Here is a 19,682-nt window from a genome sequence, read left to right as displayed (position 1 = left end):
GTGCTGCTGGAAAAACTGACACTCTGCTGGAGTGCTTCTCTGAATGGCAGCTGCCCTGCTGTGCTGACCTGCTGCCCTCCTGCCTGAGTGAGAAGGACTGGACCTACATCTTCTGAATCCAAGACACCAAAATGACTTCAAGGGGTTGTTGGCTGGCCTCATGACTAGAGCGCCAGGGACAGCTCCAACAACCTTGAACTTACCACCTGGACTCTGCCATCTGTGAGTCTGTCCTGCCAAGTGGTGCCACCCCAGTCCTGGACCCTTTAATGTGGGCCTAAGCCGCTCTCCTGGCCTCCTTGAATCCAGCCAAACCAACACCTGTCATTTGCTGTGCAACACAACCCTACGCAGAGCCGGAGAATCACTTCTGCTGCGTGGATTGGTTCTGTCACAAAGAACCACATTGCATTGCAGCCTGTCACATCACTGGAACCACCACTGCGCCATGCACCCTTGACACAGGCCCTCGCATCCCTTGCGACAGCCTTGATGAAGCCAGACTCTTCATTGCAGCCTTACAGCTCCTTGGAACTGACCCCTTGCCCCAACTGTGCGACGCATCCTCGATGCTGGAATTCGCATCGCTAGCCTTTGTCAATGGGATCCTTGACAATGAGGCAGGACCTCACACCACAGTCTTGCTGCATTTAGGAACCAATGCATCACCTTGGCTGCGTGATGCATCTTTGACACATACCTTCACAACAAGCCATAAACCAGGATTTAAGGTACTTTGTTCAGCAGGCCTATGTGGGATCCTGTACTCAGCCTGTGCCCCATTGCGGTTGGCCTGAAGTTGTGACTTTATCCCTGTCCTCTACAAGTAGATATCCACAGTTAGTGGTTTGTACTTTTAGGTGCTATTTTTACTGAAATCTTAAAACCTGCATATCTCCTGTTCTACTGATTGTATTTTTGTTGTCTTAGTCTTGTTTTATTTATTAAAACCTACTCTATTCTTCCGAACTGGTGTGGGATCCTTTTGTGGTGTGTTTTCATTGTGTTGCAGTTTGAAGAATTGCACAAACACTTTATACATTGCCTCTGAGTTCAGCCTGACTGTTCTGTGTAAAGCTACAGAGGGTTGACCACATGTTCATTTAGGGATTGCTTTTGACTTCACCCTGAGAAAATTTGTGGTTGCCACTTGAGAAGGATTCAAACCCCCCTAACCAGTAACCTATTTTCTTACAGGTGCTTCAACTTTTTAGCGCAATGCTTCTCTAGGACTAAGAAATTGTGTATCTCCAGTTCTACTGATTGGATTTCTGTTGTTTTGGTGTCAAATGAATTGTTAACTTTTACTCTATTTTTCGAAATTGGTGTGAGATTTCTCCTGTGTTGTGTGCTGTTTGGATGCTACATAAATCATTTACATATTACCTCTATGTTAAACCTGACTGCTTTTGTTCCAAGTTATCAAATAGTTAAACACTGGATAATTTAGTGACTTTTTGTGGTTCACTCAGACAAGGATTGTGAGGCAGTTCATTGAGAAGGGCTCCCACAAACTTAACCAAAAACCAAGTTTCTCACAGCCACATTTCTGGGGTAAAAGTTGTGTTAGCAGTTTGAGTACACGTGCTTCTGTTTTTTTCAGGGAAGGACACATTCAGAGTTGAAATACATTGGAATCATGGACAGTGTTTCATGACAGCAGATGGTGGATGCTAGGATACTGAATGAAGTCAGCAGTTTCTCGTGGTTGGTTTTCGGACTTAGGCTTTAATGAGCCTACTCTCTCTAGAGTTAGTTTGAAGTCGCAGTCCAAGCACCGTTGCATTCCCATGGCTATAATTAGCAGGACCACTATGATGAGATTTGTTCAATATTTTAGTATGCTTATGCTATGATGAGGTGGTAGAGCACGCTGTTGCGGTTGCCGTCTTGGTGGATAATGTCTGATCCTCTGATGAAAGTAAGAGGTTCTTCATCTTTAAAACTCTACTGCCTAACAGTACATATACTGCTCAGAACAATCTGTAGTTGGGAATTTGTAGATTTTCATTCATACAAAGCCAGAAGATTCCTTTCAGTTCACCTAAGCAAAGACACGCAAAGGGCAGACAGCACCAACAGGAGTCTCAAACTCAGAAGTGTTGTCTGCAGCCTCTGGATTCTGTTAGTTGCCAGAGATATCAGTTCACGTCTGAACTTCAATGTCAGTGGGTCTCGCAAAGTAGGATGAGGCCAGAGGAGTGGTCCCATTTATGAACTGGGGTGATAGCTGGCCCAAATCCGGTAAACAGGAATCAAGACCTTTGGAGTATATTCAAAGTCCTGTGTCAAGAAGCCCCAGAAAGGCATTTTCTAGGTGCATTCTTGATTGTACCACAGGCAGTTTCTTAGCCTGAAGTAATGATAAGCTGTCCATAAAAAAGTCTCAATTCTTTTCAGCATAGTGATTTCAGTAACAATGCAACCCTGAGACTCAAATTCTCAGTTACTGTATACTGTAGTTTAAAGATGGAGAAGTTACATTAGAATGTTACAATAATTCATATATATTATGCCAAATAAATACGGAATCTCTGTTTCAAAGCACATCGAATTCACATTGTCAAGTTCATTAACCCCTTCTGTGCCCAGGACGTAAAGGTTACGTCCTGAGGCACAGTGCTGCTGTGCCCAGGACGTAACCATTACGTCCTGTGCACAGAGCCCAGAGGGAGCGCTCTCGCTCCCTCTGTGGGGTTCCCCCCCACCCCCCCAAGTCAGGGATGGAAGGGGAAGCCCTTCCCCTCCCACCCCCGACCCCCCTCCAACCCCCCCTGTGACGTCAGCGCGCGAGCGCGCGCTGATTAGTCACAGGGTCTCCCCCATCGCGCTGGAAGCAGAGCTTCCAGAGCGATTGAAAAAGAAATGCTTTTGCATTTCTTTTTCAATCCCATGGGGGAGGCCCGAGAGGCTTCAAAGGGAAGGAAATGTATTTCCTTCCCTTTGAAGTCTCTCACAGGTTTCAAAAGCCGGATTGCTTGCAATCCGGCTTTTGAAACCCCACTAGACACCAGGGATTTTTTTTTTTTCAGTGAAATTGGCAAAAGGGAGCGACCCCTTGGGCAAGGGTCGCTCCCGGGGGGCATTTTTTTAGGAAGGCCTTTTTGTGATGATTTCTTTTTTTTTTAGGTGGGGAGCGATCCCTTAGGCAAGGGTCGCTCCCCTACGGGGCAATATATATTTAGGCCATTTCTGCCCCCCTTGGGGGCAGATTGGCCTATTTTGATGAGGCCAATCTGCCCCCAAGGGGGGCAGAAACCATTAGACACCAGGGAGTTTGTTTTTGCGCGCGAATTTCACGCAACGGGAGCGACCCCTTTGGCAAGGGTCGCTCCCAGGGGGGGCATTTTTTTGGGAAGGCCTTTTCTGCCCCCCGTGGGGACAGATCGGCCTATTATTAGGCCGATCTGCCCCCAGGGGGGGCAGACACCTTTAGGCACCTGGGATCTTCTTTTTTTTTTTTTTTTCTTTTTGTTATGTTTTCTTTTTTTTTAAGGTGGGGAGTGACCCCTTAGGCAAGGGTCGCTCCCCTAGGGGGCAAATTATATTTAGGCCATTTCTGCCCCCCTTGGGGGCAGATTGGCCTATTTTGATGAGGCCAATCTGCCCCCAAGGGGGGCAGAAACCATTAGACACCAGGGAGTTTTTTTTTGCGTGAATTTCACGCAAGGGGAGCGACCCCTTAGGCAAGGGTCGCTCCCTGGGGGGGGGGGATTATTTTAGGCCATTTCATGCCCCCCTGGGGGGGTAGATCAGCCTATTTTGATTCGGCTGATCTGCCCCCAAGGGGGGCAGAAACCACTAGGCACCAGGGATTTTTTTGTTTTTCTGTTTTACAGATGGGGAGCGACCCCCTTGGACAAGGGTCGCTCCCCTGGAGGGGCAAAATGTATTTAGGCCATTTCTGCCCGCTTTGGGGGCAGATCGGCTGATTTTAGGTCAATCTGCCCCCAAGGGGGGCAGAAACCACTAGGCACCAGGGATCTTTTTTTTGCGCCGTCACACAAGGGGAGCGACCTTGTAGTCAAGGGTCGCTCCCCGGGGGGGTGGGGGGGGCAAATTATTTTAGGCCATCTCTGCCCCCCCTGGGGGCAGATCGCCCTATTGGTATTAGGCCGATCTACCCCCAGGGGGGGCAGAAACCTCTAGGCGCCAGGGCAATTTTTTTTTTTTTTTCTTTTTTTCTTTTTTTAGAGATGGGGAGCGACCCATCAGGCAAGGGTCGCTCCCCTGGGGGGCAAATTGTGTTTAGACCATTTCTGCCCCCCTTGGGGGCAGATTGGTCGATTTTAGGTCAATCCGCCCCAAGGGGGCAGAAACCACTAGGCACCGGGGATTTGTTTTTTGGCACCAATGTCACGCAAGGGGAGCGACCCCGTAGGCAAGGGGGGGGGGGGGGGTGTTCGGGGGCAAATTTATTTTAGGCCATTTCTGCCCCCCCTGAAACCTCTTGTTGCCAGGGCAAATTTTTTTTTAGTGTTTTTTTTTTTAGTTTGTTTGTTTTTTTAGAGATGGGGAGCGACCCATCAGACAAGGGTCGCTCCCCTGGGGGGCAAACTGTGTTTAGACCATTTCTGCCCCCCTTGGGGGCAGATTGGTCGATTTTAGGTCAATCTGCAACCACTAGGCACCGGGGATTCGTTTTTTGGCACCAATGTCACGCAGGGGGAGCGACCCAGTAGGCAAGGGTCGCTCCGAGGTGGGGGGGTGGGGGGGGTTTGGGGGGGCAAATTTATTTTAGGCCATTTCTGCCCCCAGGGGGGGCAGAAACCTCTAGGCGCCAGGGCAAATGTTTTTTTTTTTTGTTTTTGTTTTTTGTTTGTTTGTTTTTTTAGAGCTGGGGAGCGACCCATCAGACAAGGGTCGCTTCCCTGGGGGGCAAACTGTATTTAGAGCATTTCTGCCCCCTTTGGGGGCAGATTGGTCGATTTTAGGTCAATCTGCCCCCAAGGGGGCAGAAACCACTAGGCACCGGGAATTTGTTTTTTGGCGCCAATGTCACGCAGGGGTAGCGACCCCATAGGCAAGGGTCGCACCTGGGCAGGGGGGTTTGGGGGGGGTGGGGGGTCAAAATTATTTTAGGGCATTTCCCCCCCCCCTGGGGCCGGCTGAGCTAGAGGCCAAAATCCACATGTAGGCACTTTGCAAAAAACACCTCTGTTTTCTGTGAAAAAATATGTTGTATCAACGTTGTGTTTTGGGCCATTTCCTTTCGTGGGCGCTAGGCCTACCCACACAAGTGAGGTACCATTTTTATGGAGAGACTTAGGGGAACGCTGGGTGGAAGGAAATTTGTGGCTCCTCTCAGATTCCAGAACTTTCTGTCACCGAAATGAGAGGAAAAAGTGTTTTTTGGCCAGATTTTGATGTTTGCAAAGGATTCTGGGTAACAGAACCTGGTCAGAGCCCCGCAAATCACCCCATCTTGGATTCCCCTAGGTCTCTAGTTTTCAAAAATGCGCTGGTTTGCTAGGTTTCCCCAGGTGCCGGCTGAGCTAGAGGCCAAAATCCACACGTAGGCACTGTTTTCTATGAAAAAATTTGATGTGTCCACGTTGTGTTTTGGGCCATTTCCTGTCGCGAGCGCTAGGCCTACCCACACAAGTGAGGTATCATTTTTATCGGGAGACGTGGGGGAACGCTGGGTGGAAGGAAATTTGTGGCTCCTCTCAGATTCCAGAACTTTCTGCCACAGAAATGTGAGGAACATGTGTTTTTTTAGCCAAATTTTGAGGTTTGCAAAGGATTCTGGGTAACAGAACCTGGTCCGAGCCACACAAATCACCCCATCTTGGATTCCCCTAGGTCTCTAGTTTTCAGAAATGCACAGGTTTGGTAGGTTTCCCTAGGTGGCGGCTGAGCTAGAGGCCAAAATCTACAGGTAGGCACTTTGCTAAAAACAGGTCTATTTTCTGTGATGTGTCCACGTTGCGCTTTGGGGCGTTTCCTGTCGCGGGCGCTAGGCCTACCCACACAAGTGAGGTATCATTTTTATCGGGAGACATAGGGGAACGCTGGGTGGAAGGAAATTTGTGGCTCCTCTCAGATTGTAGAACTTTCTGCCACAGAAATGTGAGGAACATGTGTTTTTTTTGCCAAATTTTGAGGTTTGCAAAGGATTCTGGGTAACAGAACCTGGTCCGAGCCACACAAGTCACCCCATCTTGGATTCCCCTAGGTCTCTAGTTTTCAGAAATGCACAGGTTTGGTAGGTTTCCCTAGGTGGCGGCTGAGCTACAGGCCAAAATCTACAGGTAGGCACTTTGCAAAAAACACCTCTGTTTTCCTTCAAAAATTTGGTTGTGTCCACGTTGCGCTTTGGGGCGTTTCCTGTCGTGGGCGCTAGGCCTACCCACACAAGTGAGGTATCATTTTTATTGGGAGACGTGGGGGAACGCTGGGTGGAAGGAAATTTGTGGCTCCTCTCAGATTCCAGAACTTTCTGCCACAGAAATGTGAGGAACATGTGTTTTTTTAGCCAAATTTTGAGGTTTGCAAAGGATTCTGGGTAACAGAACCTGGTCCCAGCCACACAAGTCACCCCATCTTGGATTCCCCCAGGTCTCTAGTTTTCAGAAATGCACGGGTTTGGTAGGTTTCCCTAGGTGGCGGCTGAGCTACAGGCCAAAATCTACAGGTGGGCACTTTGCAAAAAATACCTCTGTTTTCCTTCAAAAATTTGGCTGTGTCCACGTTGCGCTTTGGGGCGTTTCCTGTCGCGGGCGCTAGGCCTACCCACACAAGTGAGGTATCATTTTTATCGGGAGACGTGGGGGAACGCTGGGTGGAAGGAAATTTGTGGCTCCTCTCAGATTCCAGAACTTTCTGCCACAGAAATGTGAGGAACATGTATTTTTTTAGCCAAATTTTGAGGTTTGCAAAGGATTCTGGGTAACAGAACCTGGTCCCAGCCACACAAGTCACCCCATCTTGGATTCCCCTAGGTCTCTAGTTTTCAGAAATGCACAGGTTTGGTAGGTTTCCCTAGGTGGCGGCTGAGCTACAGGCCAAAATCCACAGGTAGGCACTTTGCTAAAAACCACCTCTGTTTTCCTTCAAAAATGTGGCTGTGTCCACGTTGCGCTTTGGGGCGTTTCCTGTCGCGGGCGCTAGGCCTACCCACACAAGTGAGGTATCATTTTTATCAGGAGACGTGGGGGAACGCTGGGTGGAAGGAAATTTGTGGCTCCTCTCAGATTCCAGAACTTTCTGCCACAGAAATGTGAGGAACATGTGTTTTTTTTGCCAAATTTTGAGGTTTGCAAGGGATTCTGGGTAACAGAACCTGGTCCCAGCCACACAAGTCACCCCATCTTGGATTCCCCCAGGTCTCTAGTTTTCAGAAATGCACAGGTTTGGTAGGTTTCCCTAGGTGGCGGCTGAGCTACAGGCCAAAATCTACAGGTAGGCACTTTGCAAAAAACACCTCTGTTTTCCTTCAAAAATTTGGCTGTGTCCACGTTGCGCTTTGGGGCGTTTCCTGTCGCGGGCGCTAGGCCTACCCACACAAGTGAGGTATCATTTTTATCGGGAGATGTGGAGGAACGCTGGGTGGAAGGAAATTTGTGGCTCCTCTCAGATTCTAGAACTTTCTGCCACAGAAATGTGAGGAACATGAGTTTTTTTAGCCAAATTTTGAGGTTTGCAAAGGATTCTGGGTAACAGAACCTGGTCCGAGCCACACAAGTCACCCCATCTTGGATTCCCCTAGGTCTCTAGTTTTCAGAAATGCACAGGTGTGGTAGGTTTCCCTAGGTGGCGGCTGAGCTACAGGCCAAAATCTACAGGTAGGCACTTTGCTAAAAACAGGTCTGTTTTCTGTGATGTGTCCACGTTGTGTTTTGGGGCGTATCCTGTCGTGGGCGCTAGGCCTACCCACACAAGTGAGGTATCATTTTTATCGGGAGACTGGGGGGAACATAGAATAGCAAAACAAGTGTTATTGCCCCTTGTCTTTCTCTACATTTTTCCCTTCCAAATGTAAGACAGTGTGTAAAAAAGACATCTATTTAAGAAATGCCCTGTAATTCACATGCTAGTATGGGCACCCTGGAATTCAGAGATGTGCAAATAACCACTGCTTCTCAACACCTTATCTTGTGCCCATTTTGGAAATACAAAGGTTTTCTTGATAGCTATTTTTTACTCTTTATATTTCAGCAAATGAATTGCTGTATACCCGGCATAGAATGAAAACCCACTGCAGGGTGCAGGTCATTTATTGGCTCTGGGTACCTAGAGTTCTTGATGAACCTACAAGCCCTATATATCCCCGCAACCAGAAGAGTCCAGCAGACGTAACGGTATATTGCTTTCGAAAATCTGACATTGCAGGAAAAAATTACAGAGTAAAACTTAGAGAAAAATTGATGTTTTTTTCACCTCAATTTCAATATTTTTCTTTTTCAGTTGTTATTTTCTGTAGGAAACCCTTGTAGGATCTACACAAATTACCCCTTGCTGAATTCAGAATTTTGTCTACTTTTCAGAAATGTTGCGGTTTCTGGGATCCAGCATTGGTTTCATGCCCATTTCTGTCACTGACTGGAAGGAGGCTGAAAGCACAAAAAATCGTTAAAATGGGGTATGTCCCAGTAAAATGCCACAATTGTGTTGAAAAATTGGGTTTTCTGATTCAAGTCTGCCTGTTCCTGAAAGCTGGGAAGCTGGTGATTTTATCACCGCAAACCCTTTGTTGATGCCCTTTTCAGGGAAAAAACCACAAGCCTTCTTCTGCAGCCCATTTTTCCAATTTATTTTAAAAAAACAAAATCTTCACTGTTTTTTGGCTAATTTCTTGGCCTCCTTCTGGGGAACCCACAAAGTCTGGGTACCTCTAGAATCCCTAGAATGTTGGAAAAGAAGGACGCAAATTTGGCGTGGGTAGCTTACGTGAACAAAAAGTTATGAGGGCCTAAGCGCGAACTGCTCCAAATAGCCAAAAAAAGGCTCGGCACAGGAGGGGGAAAAGGCCTGGCAGCGAAGGGGTTAAAGTAATTTGGACACCACAGAATTTTGGATTTATTCAGTTAAGAAGACAAGGTTATTTTAAATGCAAACTACGCCGCTATACCTACTCTGTACCTGTACATCTCAAAACATCAGCTCCAATGTAGAAACTTTGCTTCTAAGTAGAAATGGTGTCACTTTCATTGTCCGCCATTGTAAAAGTATCTCAATCCAGCAGAGAAGAAACAGGCGCCTAAGTGCCAGACATGCAACATGTGTCAGTAATATAAAACAATTTTCCTCTGTGTGTAGCATTAGTCCTTTCTATCTATAAGGAAAGAATGCACACGTTTTGACAGAAGCATATTATCTCTCAGGTAAGTAAACAGCTCATAGGTATCACATTTGATCTCTAAGGAATGGTTTGCAGGGCAATAGAGAACTCCCGCATAGGAGACATTTATTTTTCACTTAGAGAAAACAAACTCCTGCCAGCATTTAAATGACTAGATCCTTCCATTCATAGGATGTGAAAGAGATGAAGATGAGTTTGAAAAAACCTGACAAACTTTTAATTTTCTGGGTGTTTCCAAATTTAACAGGGAACTCATGCCCTGGAATGCTCACTCCTCACGTGAGTAAATAGATTTACTAGTACTAGTTGTTCTAGTACAAGATCACGTTTTGGGAATACCTCGCACTTGCAAATACGGGGATGGGGGTGGTCAGGGGATCAGGGTGTGTGTGTGTGTGTGCGTGTGTGTGTGTGTAAGACAGTAAAATGGAAATAAAACAGAAGTTGAGGCAAAAAATACAATGACAGTGTGTTCACTTATCTTTGTATGTTTGACATTGTCTAGGTAGCAGTGACTAGCACCAGTAAATAATCCACTACAGCAGTGCCTAAATTATAAGATTATTCCTTAAAACCCAGAGAAACTCGAGATTACAATAGTGTGTGCATGCAATAAAGAACACCAAACCATTGACAGCAGTGATAGTCACCATCAGGAAGAAAATCCAAGAACTTACACACTTTGCATTGATCAAGACTTTTCTGGACAGTTACAGTACATTAAGGGAAGAGTCTAGTTTTCACGCATTTGTTTAAGAAGTAAAAATATAAATAGGAGCGAAAACACTTATTCAGCGGTTTCTCGCCTATTCTTCAGCTACACAACACACTACTTGAAAAGTACTTGCAAATTATGAAGTGCTTCTTGAGGTTTATAATAGTACCATAACAAACCGAATATAATCAAGTTCTTTATTTCTGCCCTTTTTCATTTTGAAAACTGAAAAGAAACTGAAAGGCTAATTATTTCAGTTGGACGTTTTTCCTTTTGCAGAGGCATCCCCATTTTGTTGCCTCCTGCCTCCTACCTTTTCTGACCTGTTTTTGTTGGCTTTAGAACTCTGAGCACTTTACCACTGCTAACCAAACCTAAAGTGCATATGCTCTCTGTGTTAATTGTATTGTTGATTGGATTCCCATGATTGGCATATTTGATTTACTGATAGTACAGTGTACTATAGGTGCCCAGGGCCTGTAAATCAAATGCTACTACTGGGCCTGCAGCACTGGTTGTGCCACCCACATGAGTAGCTGGTGAATCATGCCTCAGACCTGCCACTGCAGTGTCTGTGTGTGCAGTTTTAAACAGCCAATTCGATTTGGCAAGTGTGCCCACTTGCCAGGCCTAAACCTTCCCTTTTCTTACATGTAAGGCACCCCTGACGTGGGCCCTAGGTAGCCCCATGGGCAGGGTGCAGTGTATGTTTAAGGTAGGACATATACTAATGTGTTTTATATGTCCTAACAGTGAAATACTGCCAAATTTGTTTTTCACTGTTGCAAGGCCTATCCCTCTCATAGGTTAACATGGGGGCTGCCTTCAAATACAATTAAAGCGTAGATTCCCTTTGGGATCTGATAGACCTGTGTAGTTTGGGGTCTCTGAGCTCACAATTTAAAAATATATATTTTTGTAAAGTTGGTTTTGAGTTTATGTGTTTGAAAATGCCACTGTTAGAAAGTGGGCATTTTCTTGCTTAAACCATTCTGTGACTCTGCCTGTTTGTGGCTTCCCTGTCGGGGTCAGTTTGACAGTTGGGCTGTTTGAACCTCTCTCTAGACAGTGACACAAAGGGAGCTGGGGTGTAGCCTGCATATCCTGATGAGCCATCTGTGCTAGGAGGGGGGGAGGAGTGGTCACTTACACCTGGAAGGGCTGTGCCTGACTTCACACAAAGCAATCTCCAACCCCCTGGTGTGTGTCTGGGGCCTGGCCTGGGCAAGGCAGGATTTCACAAACAAGAGAGACTTTCCTTTGAAGTAAGCCTACTTCAAAAGCAAAAATAGGTATAAGAAGGGCACCCAACCCCACAGACTTTATATCACTTCTTGACATCAAGAGGAGCCTCTGCCTGGAGAAGAGCTGAAGAGCTGAAAAGCTGAAGAGCTGAGGAGAAGTGCTGCCCTGCCTGTGCTTTGTGGAGCTATCCTGCAGTTGCTGCTTCTGCCTGGTGAAAGAGGACAAAGACTGGACTTTATTGTTCATTCCTGCTTGTGAAAAATCTCCGAGGGCTTGTCCTGAGCATGCCTCCTGTTGTTGAACTCTCAGGGCCATCAAAGACTTCTCCTGCCAGCACGTGGACTCTCTGCTGAGACTCTTGCCAAGTGGTGCCCTATCCAGTTCCTGGGGCCTTCACAGGTGAAGCTGGCAGACCAAGATTGAAAATCCATGCGGGGAAATGTCCTATGCAACCTCCAAGACGCGGCTGAAGTAATGACGAGCCGCCGGCTTCATGGCTGAAATTGATGCTCTGCCTGCAGTGCGGCTGGAAGATCGACACACGATGCTGGAGAAATGATGCACCACACAGCTAACGGAGGCTGGAAACATCGCAACTCACACAGCGTGGTTTTGCTGATACTGTGCGCAGGATTTTTGATGCAAACCTTGCTGGGTGCGGAAAAACTACACAACGCCTGACTGGACCCGAGTGCTGCCCGGATTGACGCATTGCTCTCCTGTGGAGCGGAAAAACGACGCACACCGACCCAACCGGAGAAGGAGAAATGACGCTCGCTTGCGGGTGAGAAATCGACGCATCACTAACCTTTTTCGACGCACAGTCGCCCGTGCGTTTTATTTTGACGTTACCCAGGTACTTTTCAATGCTAATCGTGTTTTGACTATTTGACAAAGGATTTAAGACTCTTTTGCTATTAAAATTAATAACTTGACTTGTGTATGTTGGAATTTTTGTCATTTTGGTCTTGTTTTGTTTAGATAAATACTTCCTATTTTTGTAAACCTGTGTTGTGTCATTTTGTAGTGTTTTCACTGAGTTACTGTGTGTGTTGGTACAAATACTTTACACCTAGACTCTGAAGTTAAGCCTACCTGCTTGTGCCAAGCTACCAAGGGCGTGAGCGGGGGTTAGCTGAGGGTGATTCTCCTTTACCCTGACTAGAGTGAGGGTCCTTGCTTGGACATGGGGTAATCTGACTGCCAACCAAAGACCCCATTTCTAACACTGTCATAAAAAATAAATCTTGATGATTCTCTATTTTTCTCATTAAGGAGCATGTATACAGAGAACGCATGATGCAGAATGCACACAACTTTTACTGAATTCTATGTATTAATAGGTCGATTCACAAAATACAAAATTGTCGTGGGTTGCAATTCAACCTACATTATAAATATTAAAGGGATAGGTTGCAAATTGTGACCTACTACAATTGCCTTTAATCATACGAATGATCACATGCTGTTGTCAGCAAACTTTCATGTATGTGACTGGTTTTACATGAAGCAATAATTTTTTTTAATGCAGCTCGTTGTCCTGGAATTAAAACTGGATGTGTTTAAAAAAAGAAAATGAACATGTGCATAAAGCTTTTTTTTAAGATTAGGTAACTGCATGGGGCTAATGCCTACTCTTGGGAATCCTTCCCATTTGCCCATTGGCTACCACATCCTCTGAATTGTTGGTAAAATATTTATGTTTTCCAACTGATTCTGTTAACAAAATATTAATAGATACCACAAGGAATCAGTGTTTGGAGGGGACACCCTTAACATTCTCCTTCCAAACAGCGATTCCTAACAGTTTCCTAAATTAATTTATCAATTCAGAAAACCTTTTTGCAATCATTAAATGGGTTTAGTGCATTTCAAAAAGGGTCTTCGTATTTGCAAACCCTCTGGATTTGCCAAATCGGAGGGTTTGTGAACTCTAAAACCCTTGGTACCTGATGCCCATGATCTCTTCAACAGACCTATATCTTTGACAAACTCACTTACATCTAGTAGATTACTCTAATGTATCGATCACCAACGTAAAAAAGGTCTCTTCCTTTAAGGATCAATGAGACTTTTTCCTAAAAAGAGAATTACTCTGATGAATGTCAACTAAATAAATATGATCTGGTTCTACTCCAAATCATGTTTACATTGATGCATAACTGTGTGCTTATTTATAATGCAAATGTGGAACTGAAGATTAGACAACTAGACCATGAAACCCCTCTAATGACTTTCCAAAGATGGGGACAAGCTGAAAATATAATCAAGTGAATTAATGACAGGCTGATTTCACTTTGAAATGCTCCAAGAGGTGGTGCACTGCAAACTATACAGAAGACAATATACAAACGGCCAAAGCCAGTGTAACAGTGTAAAGAAACAAAATTTCCGATTTAATATTTCATTGACAGTCCAAAATATTGACTTTACACCACCCAAGGGGGCAGTGTAAATTCTGACCACAAATGATATATAAACAGAAAAACACAGAGAGCCTTATGTTGGCCGTTTGTATATTGTCTTCTGTATAGTTTGCAGTGCACAACCTCTTGGAGCATTTCTCAGTGGAGCTGTCTTTCAGCCCCGTCGAGTTCCTTATTGCAGTAGGAACTATGGTGTAGTTGCACGCTCTTTGATACTTAACAATATTCTCTATGTTCTTTTATTTATAATCATGTACTAGGGGGTACCAATAGGGATGGTGCGTTGTGGATGAGCTCACTGCCTACCTTTTGTCTGACTGCTTGATTTCACTTTGAGTACTTCTTTATAAAATCAAAGTAGATTGCGTGTATAAGGGGATTCACAGGCCTTGTTTGAAACAAAAAAAATGTCAGTATTTTTTAACCTATTTTTTAGAGTTTGCTTGAGTTTGATCTCACATTGTTTATAGCAATAAACATGACTTAGCATTTAGTACAAGCAAACATATTATACTATATGGTTTGAGTGGTAGGTGTGCAGGTATGGTTTGCTTAATCAACCATAAGAAGGGAATTTAAGGGGTTTTGGGGTGTTATTTCATTACTTTCACAGTACTTTAACTGTGTTTCTTGAGTAAGCAAATATTGTGGAAAGAACTGGCCTTTCACCAGCTGTTCTCTCTCTCGTTTTTTTCAGTAGGTAAGTGAATTCATTCAGTGATTTTGAGAAATTATTGTTCATTTCTTATAGATTTATTGATTGAAAGTAGCACTGAAATCGAAAAAATCAAGCTTCTGTCTGTCTGAGAGGACTTCTTGGAGCAAGCGCTCTCATTGGTTTGCAGCAACACAAACAGAAATGTTGCGGGGACCAATACACGTTTCAGGGTCTTTCTCCTCTGTCCTGAGAATGTTTTAAAAATGTATATAAGGGGGAATGCAGAGATACCCTGACCCACTAACCCTTGTATCAGTCCCAGAAGGAGCCCCTTCTGGATTATTGACCCGGGCACCACATCCACTGGGGCCTGATGAAGAATTGTTCCAGGGCCCCCAGTGCCCTGATACAGAGTCAGTAAAACTTTTCACTGTTTTGTTCTTGCCACAGGCAGGAGACAAAAGGAAGATAGCCCTTGCTGTTGGGAAGCCCTTAGGGGTCCCAGATGTTAGGCACTGTATGCAGAGAGCTGTCAGGGCTACATGGGCTTTGCGGCTTCCCAATGGACCCCAATTAAAGATAAAGCTGTGGGTGCCCCTGGTGGGACCAACACACCCAAAAAAAATGAAATAAGGCCTGACTAGTCATATTAAATGAGCTTCCAGAACTGCTCATTTATTATTCACTGCTCCATGAAAGGCATGCCCCATAATGCCCTTTGTCAGCTAATTTGCCTATTTTTTCTTCGTTTACGGTTCCCAGTCTGGGAATTGGGACCAACAACAGGTTAAAAAAGAGTTCTATGGGGCTCCAGGAAGTGCACCAGCCCTGCAGAAGTCATTTATTAAAAGTGATATATTGTTTCCTGTGGTATATTCAATGTAACCCCAGGAAAAAAGTTTATGGTGTTTCTGAGCATTCATCAGAGGTGGAAATGTTTGCTCTTCAGCTATTGATTGCAAGTCCCCTTTGTAGTTAGTCTTATGGCTGTATTATATGGCCTGTGCAGTGCTTAATTTGTGCTTGTTGTTTCAGGTGCTGAGCACCGGCACTTATTTTTGAGGGCCGGGGCTTATTCTTCTGCCTCAAGCATTTGCTGCGAGCAAAAGACACATGGGGAAGACGGAGGAAGGGAAAAACGAAAACGCATCACAAAGGGAGAAAGTAGAAAGCTGCTAAAGTGAGCTGAAGGGGCAGGGAGTGGCTTTATATGGATTGAAGAGGCCCGAGATGGCTTAAGTATTATGCTGCCCCTAGTATTCCGTGCTCGCACATTTAATTACAGCAGCCGAGTGTTTAAGAGGAGGGCTTTGGGCTCCAGCACGTTTTTATTTACAAATTAAGCACTGGGCCTGAGAAGTGTAAAAGAAAGAATTTGACAGTATTTATTGTTATTAACAAAGCCAGTAGGCTTGCTTTCATATATTGATCAGGTGATTCCTTGACAAAGTGAAAAAGCTTTCCTTTTATACTGATGTTATTACCCCTTGCCAAAGCCAATAGGCTTCTATTTGTATTGCTGTCACTCCTTGACAAGGCTAATAGGCTTGCTTTGTATATTGATGTGGTCACCCTAGACAAAGCCAATAGACTTGCCTTTTACATATTGATATGATGACCCTTAACAAAGCCAGTAGACTTCAGTTATTTAAAATGACATTGGCTGGCAGTGCACCGGAATGTTTTGTCCTCCCTTGGTGGGGTTGGGTGTTGGGCCTGTCTGCCACAGGCCAATGCATTAGAGATGTCTTCAATGAACATGTCATGAGTGATTAAATATATGAGGTCATAACTAGTGCATGGAGGGGGGAGCAAGTTATATGAAACTCAGTAAACTATAACTGGTAAATGTAAGTGTTTTTTTATTATAGGATTGCATAATTTAACTGAGATTTTCAGCTAACTACAATGTCACTTTAACCTTTGTTTTTTTCATTGACTACAATATATCTATATCTATCTATATATAGTATATAAGTATATATTACCTGTGAGAAAACAGGGCAGATTGCAGAGGCCCTCTAAATTTTTGCCCCCATTTTCCACTTTTTGCTAGTGTTTTCCTGACTCTGATGGTGTCCTGGGTACTGCTAACCTGTCCCAGGGCCTGTGCTGTGAGTAAAATCAATATGAAAATTAGGCTAATTATAATTGGCTATGTCAACCTACCTATAAGTCCCTAGTATATGGCAGGGCATGTAGGTTTAGGGACCACAGCATACGTAGTGCACCCATAGGTGCACTGCTGAGGTGCCCAGTGTCATGTATGTCCCAGGAGAGACCAGGAAAGTCAGGATAGCCACAGGGGAGGTCACCTCCAAACCTATAGCCAGAGTGTCCCTAGAGAGGGAGAGTATCCTTGACTGGTTTAGGGTGGTAGTCAGTGCTGACCTCCCCCTAGATTGTATCCTGGGCAATGACCTCCCAGAGGTGAGAGTGGTCCAGGATGGGGCGGTCGCCCAGAGCGCCCCCAACCTAAAGTCCAGGGGAGTCAGTCCCTACAGTTAGGAGACAGGGGTCCCCAAGAAAAGGAAAGAAGAAAAGGAAGGTGGGCCACTCTTATAGAGAGTTCCATGGAGCCAAAGGCCTTCTGCCCCAGTAGGGGGGGGGAGCCCAGAGTTGGCACTGGTGAGGCCTCACCTGACCCCAAGGAAGTCTTGAGTAGTCAGGCAGCTGTCCAGATGCAGGGTGTTGCCCGTGCACTGACAGAAGGGAGTGTGGAAGGAGAGTGTCTGCCACAGGAGGTGGTAGCCCCCCACTCTAGACAGCAAGAGGGTTTCCAGGACCCCACAGTTGCCCCTAAAACAGCTCAGCCACCTGTCAGTGGAGAGCTTAGGGTGTGGTTCTGGTACTGACAGCTGTCAGTAGCCTCTGCTGGGTGCTAGCCTTCCTGGCAGCACTGCACCTGGCCTGGGAGGCAGATCCCAGGGCCAAAAGCAAAGTAGACCCCCTGTCCCTGTTGGTCATGGTGGGGTTGCTCAAGTGTTGGGTGACCTCTTTGGGTAAGCTAGGTGTTGCCCTAGCAAAGTTAGGAGTAGGGGAGGTGGGCACCTCAGTACCCAAGTTGGCAAAGAGAGAGGAGGAAGACCCCCCCTAGAGGGAAGTTTCAGTTTGAGATGGGTCCTTTCACTGTTGGGATGGATTCACTAACCAGAGGGAGTGACCATGGCAGGAGGATTTAAGGCAGAGGAGGCCCTGCAAAGGGACAGCCTGTTCTCTTCTCTGTCTTCCTCACCTGACAAGCCAGGAAGATTCTCCCACGGTTGGGCTGAGTCTCCTGGGCGTGTGGGCTGGGGGGGGGGGGGGGCTTGTGTGAGAAAACAGGGCTGATTGCAGAGGCCCCCTAACTTTTTGCCCCCATTTTCCACTTTTTGTTGGTGTTTTCCTGACTCTGATGGTGCCCTGGGTACTGCTAACCAGTCCCAGGGCCTGTGCTCTGTGTAAAATCAATATGCAAATTAGGCTAATTATAATTGGCTAAGTCAACCTACCTATAAGTCCCTATTATATGGTAGGGCATGTAGGTTTAGGGACCACAGCAAAGGACTGCTAAGGTGCCCAGTGTCATTTTAAAGGCAGGCCTGCCTTGCTGGCTGCTTTCAAATTAAAGTTATATGCAAATTCGACTTTGGAATTAAAAGTAGTTTCAAAGTCTTAAACAACCTTATTTTTACATATAAGTCACCCCTAAGGTGTGCCCTATGTGCCCCTAGGGCTGGGTGCCATGTAACTATAAGCAGGGACCTTATAAAAGTAGTTTTATAAGCCCTGGTGAGGTCAAAACAGCCACATTTGTTTTCCCTCATTGTAGTGAATGGCCTTCATAGGCTAGAATGGGGAGACTTTATTTTAATTTTAAAAGTCCCCTTAAGTGACAGATACAAAGGGTTTGGTATCAAATGAATTGTTATAATAAATCCCACAACTTCCAGTTGTTGGATTTAATATAACTTGTTCAGGTAAAGAGTTTGAAACTTTACCTGAAAAGTTGCCAATTTCAGCCCTGCATTGTTTTTGCTGCTGTGCTCTGATTGGCCAGCCTCTGAGGTGTGAAGTGGCCTGGCTTCACACAAAGGGATGTGCCTGTGGGAGGGAATCTCCCCTCAGCAGATGGTGAGGCAAGAAGGAGGAGGGCTGCCAAACTGGTCTTCAAAGGCAGAGAAGGACATTTGGAGCAACCCAGCAACACCCCCACATCCTGCAACCCCAGACAACTAGGTGCCCCCTTTATTAGATTAGGAGAGGACAGGAGAGGGGTGTGTTTATGATTTTTAGCCACATGTAACCTCCAAAAATAATTTTCAGCCATGATGGATTTTTGAAGAATGTTGCCTCCTGGGATTGATTTTTGCCACACTTCCCAGGAAGTGGTCATCACAGGGGGAAGGACCCTGAACCTGATTGGAGAATCAGGACCCCCCTGTTTTTCACCCAGGAGCAAGGATAAAACTGGCAGACCTGCACCCACACCTCAGATCCCCATCAGTATCCAACAAGGAAGAACCAAAGGAGAAGAAGGACTGCCCTGCTGGACCCCTGGCCTTCACCTTGAACCTGCACTCAGAAGGACTGCACCAGCTGCACACTTGGGCTTCACCACAAGAAGGACTTTGACTGGCTTCAAATGGTTCAAGGAGGGACTCCCTGTTTGCTACAGGTGAAAAATTGCTAACCAGAGTCCCCTGCACCAACTCCTGAAGAAATCAAAACCAACTGACCACTCCCCAGTGGCAAAAAAGGAGTTTGTGCCAGGTGCATTCTGGGAGTTGTAGTCCACACCCCCACGGATCATCTCAGAACTTCTGGACCCTTGGGGTGAGCTGTGGACCCCAAAAGAACCTTAAAGGACCATCTGGGAGAAGATCCAGAAGTTTGGAGAACTTTTGAAAAAAAGCTCTATAGAGGGACCGACCCGCCACGGCAACTCTAGCAGGCTTGCCTCAACCGCGACCCGGCCTGATTTGCAGGTTCGTCCCGGTGAAAAAAATCTCCAAAAAAGAGACTAAGACCGAACGTACAAAGTTGACCGGGACCTCCCAGCCAGCGTATCCGAGGAGGGCTCCAAGGACATCGGATCAAGATCCAGGTTTGCCCTGGTCAAAGGATTTTCACCTCGAAAAAAATGACTAAGTCCGAAGGTAAAAATCTCCACCAAGGATTCCTGCAACGCGTATCAGGAGAAGGGTTCCAGGAGGTCGGATTGGACTGGCAGGTTCGTCCCGATGAAGAAAATCTTTTGACCGAGGCCTCCCGCGGCCTGTAGCCGAGCCGGGCTCCATCGCGGTCAGCCTTAAACTATGACTTTGCCCCGGTCGAGGTGCAACCAGATGACCC

General features: G+C 45.8%; 1 protein-coding gene across 4 annotated transcripts in view; it reads left to right on the top strand.

Annotated features, from left to right (window-relative positions):
• Positions 1-19,682, top strand: part of DMD (dystrophin) — a 6,960,831-nt gene that overhangs the window by 458,021 nt on the left and 6,483,128 nt on the right. The window lies entirely within an intron of this gene.

This window comes from Pleurodeles waltl, chromosome 8 (genome assembly GCF_031143425.1).
Source record: "Pleurodeles waltl isolate 20211129_DDA chromosome 8, aPleWal1.hap1.20221129, whole genome shotgun sequence".
Classification (NCBI taxonomy): domain Eukaryota; kingdom Metazoa; phylum Chordata; class Amphibia; order Caudata; family Salamandridae; genus Pleurodeles; species Pleurodeles waltl.
This window is presented reverse-complemented; position numbering and strand designations above follow the sequence as displayed.